The 4,118-nt window shown below is 39.6% G+C and overlaps 1 long non-coding RNA gene across 1 annotated transcript; it reads right to left on the bottom strand.

The window, feature by feature from the left end:
• Positions 1–782: 782 nt before the first annotated feature.
• LOC127651245 (uncharacterized) lies at positions 783–1,612 on the bottom strand. The gene is made up of 3 exons (XR_007971555.1): positions 1,429–1,612; positions 985–1,295; positions 783–815 (listed from the first exon to the last, which is right to left on the bottom strand). It is a non-coding gene; the product is annotated as an uncharacterized LOC127651245 (long non-coding RNA).
• Positions 1,613–4,118: the final 2,506 nt, after the last annotated feature.

Genomic DNA, 4,118 nt, shown 5'->3' with positions numbered 1-4,118 from the left:
CTGCTTCCTTGACAGATAGGACTAGTTCACAGTGCCCCAACCAGGTTCAGTGGACAGTTGAGGCAGTGGCAGCTTTTCAGGATATGAAACAATCCCTGAGTCAGGATCCAGTTCTGCGTAGTCCAGATTTTGACAAAAATGTTACCCTGTAAACAGATGCTTCTTAAAGGGGTTTAGGGGCTGTGCTTTTGCAGGGATCACCGGAAGACCAACATCCTGTGGCTGACATTAGTCGCAAATTATTCCCCAGAGAGGTATGCTACGCAACAGTGGAGAAAGAGGCTTTGGCTATCAAGTGGGCCCTCGATTCCTACAAGTATTACCTTTTGGGAAGGGAGTTTACCTTGCAGACTGACCACAAAGCACTACAATGGCTGGGGAGGATGAAGGACACTAATGGAAGGATTACCTGGTGGTTCCTAGCTATGCAGCCCATCCAGTTTAAAGTTTATCATATCCATGGTAAAGATAACCTAATGGCTGACTTCCTCTCTCACTGACCCAGTGAGGACCTTTTGAAGGAGAGGGGTGTGACACTTCTGTAACCTTCCTGCACCCATACATGCCTTTTTATGTTTTGATATAATTTTACACATTTTGCCAATATCTATATACATATAAATAATGACACAATTCAATGTTTATAACATTTAAGATTTATTTAGCATCTGTTGAAGATTCATTAGTTCTATTTGTTAGCACGCACATTTAGTTAACTTTTGTGTCTTCAACATTATCTAATTATATTACTAATCACTTTATCTGTTTTACCTTTATCTGTTGGGGGGTCCTTGCTTCTGCTGCGGACCAGTCGTCTGGCCAGAACAAAAGAGCAAAAGAGGGTCTTTTTGGTTGGTTGTTTAAGTTGTTTTTCCTGTTGTTTAAATTTTGTTCTGTTATTTTGACCGCTTGTACGGGGCCCAGAACTTGATTATACATTTTGTATTTTTTTATTACTTTTTTTGGGGATAAAATAAAACCTACCTGCATTCCCTCTTGCTAACCTGTTCGGTTCATCACAATGACCAACTCTTCTGTACTCAGAGCCGGTCGCAAGCTTCCACAATGCGATGGCCACTCTCTTCTTTAGAGGTACACACGCACGGATGTTTGTGTCCTGTCTCTCCTGGATGCAGTTTGTTGCACAGGTAGGTTCATGTTTCTTTGGACATTCTAAAGTTCTCCACCCACTGAATGTTTGTGAAACCAGGAACAATAACATCCAACCACTCAAAAGCTCGGTTGAAGGCCCAAACAGATGGTCTGTGGCAGCGATTTTGCAAAAATTTAGAGATCTGAAATACACAGAATACGCATTTCAATACGTAACATTGACAGCTAAGTTCATTCTATGCTTTGCGACAGTGGTACGTATAGCGATTGAGACCCTAATTACATTGCTATAAGCTATATGGCAGGTTAGCTTACCGTTATGCATCATCTTTGAGCTAACACTGCGCTTTGGTGTATGATTTCCCAAACTCTAGTGTTTTTTAGCTGTATTTTGTCTTGCTGTCATCAGCCTCTTTTGAAACAAAGTTGTCATCTAGCTGTGAAAAACAGCCAAGATTTGAGAATCAAGAACACCATTCTTTGGATAGCCTCCATTGCTTCTTTGTTGTGTGTTTGTGTCACGTTTAAGATGATGTCACGGCAGTAGAGGTGGCGGAAATATGACGATCAGCCTACAATCCCACCCACATTTACAGTGGAAAAGCCCCAAAAGTGATGATCTAAACTATGAATTCATATACTGACAAAATCCAAAGACTGATATTGGTAGATGCAGGAATGAAATTACTATATTATGTGAAATATTTATTTGAGTGCTTGAATTTAAAATAATTTATACAGTGCATAACATAATTAATATTCATGTGTTTTGCAACACTACCCTCCAAAGTACAATTTTCTGTAAAGTTTTAATTTTTATTTAGGCCTAAATTTGTGTTAATCTTCACTTTCAAATTGATTATTTCAGCTGTTAAAAAGCTGATATGCCTACAGGACTTTATTAGCAGAATATCATAGGATATGCATGCATTTTGCATCCATGGGTACGCTTAACAAAAAAAAAAAAAGAAATTTGGCCTGCATAAGGTGGTGATGTACAGTCCAGATTGCCAGTTCTAAATGTCAAGCTAAGGAACATTTAGAATTTGTTGATGTCTTTAACAGATAATGTGTTGGTGCTCTGGAGAAATAAATTGTTACTTATTGTTTACTATGCAAATTATTCTTCTTTTTTTTATGTTGGCATATCAGCAAAATGGTTATTCTGTGGTTCCTGTGGAAACGCAGTTGTATCACAAAGTCATGGGCATTTGTAATTTGATAGTCACTCCAATTAATGAACTAGTACATATTTGTTGCAAAAAGCTTGATACCTTAATCCATAAGAACTATGCATGTGTGGCAAGGTGGGTTAGAACCCACCCTATTATTTGCGATTTGTTACATGACTGATGGGTGTGACAGCCTATGGGCTGCTGTCCCTGACCTATTTAAGGCGGAGTTCGGGCTACCTGGGTATGTGTCATCGTCAGATTCGCTTTTGCGTGTGCGCGCGCAGCTCTGTGGGAGGTATGTACCTAGCTGTTTGGCTAATGTTGCTGCTAGTACACACACACACACACACACACACACACACTATTAAAGTGGTGATGTATTTGTTCTAGCCAGGTTCTGGCCAGGATTGGTGCGACTTTGCTTTTGGGGTGCAGGCTGTCTTGTCCTTTTTGTGGTGGTGTTTTGTGTTTTGCCGTTGGCACTTGCCTTTCTCTCACTTGGTGTGTGTGAGTGTTGGTGTGGTCTTCGGATACTCACTGTGCAGCTAGCCACCCTACTGGTAAGCCTCAGCCTGAAAGTTTTTCCCTCTTTATTTTTCATTTTTTGGTCTGGCGCCCACTGAAGCAGAGTAAACTCTTAACAGTTCTTATACATTTTAAATGTATTATTGTTGTGAAAATAAAAAATTTTTTTGTATTCATATCCACGTCTCTTGTTCTCTGTGGTAGTGAACCTGTGTGTCTTATGAAATTTCCCCATTCATAGAAACGGGGTGGCGTAGTCTGCTCTTTATCTTGCTTCATTTTGTACATTTAGTGTAATTTGTCCAACCACTGCCCCGCCACACATGGATGCCTTTGGTGTTGCCACCCAATAAAAAATATCTAGATCCGCCACCGAATGTACTGTTGAAGGGAGTGGCTCAGAAACACAGAGGGGGCGGGTTGGGGGCAGTACAAAAAAGGCAGAAGAGGGCTAACCGTGTGTGTGTGTGTGTGTGTGTGTGTGTGTGTGTGTGTGTGTGTGTGTGTGTGTGTGTGTGTGTGTGTGTGTGTCAAAGCGCAAAGGATGTGTCCTAGGATGTGGAGTGCACTGAATTCCCTGTGTGTGGTTAACTGTCTGGTGTAGGTCTAATATAAAATCCTAACTTTGTCAAATACATGAAAAGACTGAGCTACCAAACTGTAACTAAAACCTGTTTGCAGCCCAACAATGATCATAAAATATGTCCATCAACATGATACAGGCTGTTTTGACAATCACAATGTAACTGTTTCAAAACCCAACTTTAGGCTTTTCTGTATTTATTTGAAATTATTTTATGACTAATTGTTATACTCCAAACATGAAAGAGATCAAAACCTATTTTATTGAAAATAAATATCGACTCATAGGAAAGGTACATTTTGAAGAGTGGAGCTATTTGTTTTTATATTGTTTTATATTTAATATAATTTTATAGTTTTATCTTTAATACTTTATACAGTTGTTTATTTATTAGGCTGGTCCTTTGTTGTATCCCCTGTATAAAGAGTGCATAATTAAATCAATGGACATGTCTTATAAACTTCCACACCTCTTCACCAAATTGTCGGTCTTGCAATAATAATGCTTGTATCCATGTTACCCTGTGAAAAGGGCGTAATTTAAACGGTGGTAGTAGTTGACAGTGACTCTATATACGATTCTGAATTGGCACATCTGGCAGTTTGTCTCCCTCTCTGTAACTGTCATGGCTGTAAATGTATTTCATGTGCAGTACCAGGAAGAGGTGGCCAGTACACTGGAGTTTATTCAGATGTAGGCAAGGATCCTTTGTTAATGGCCTC

Source organism: Xyrauchen texanus, chromosome 11, assembly GCF_025860055.1.
Source record: "Xyrauchen texanus isolate HMW12.3.18 chromosome 11, RBS_HiC_50CHRs, whole genome shotgun sequence".
In the NCBI taxonomy this organism is placed as follows: domain Eukaryota; kingdom Metazoa; phylum Chordata; class Actinopteri; order Cypriniformes; family Catostomidae; genus Xyrauchen; species Xyrauchen texanus.
The sequence above is the reverse complement of the archived record's forward strand: the minus strand, read 5'-3'. Positions and strand labels throughout refer to the sequence as shown.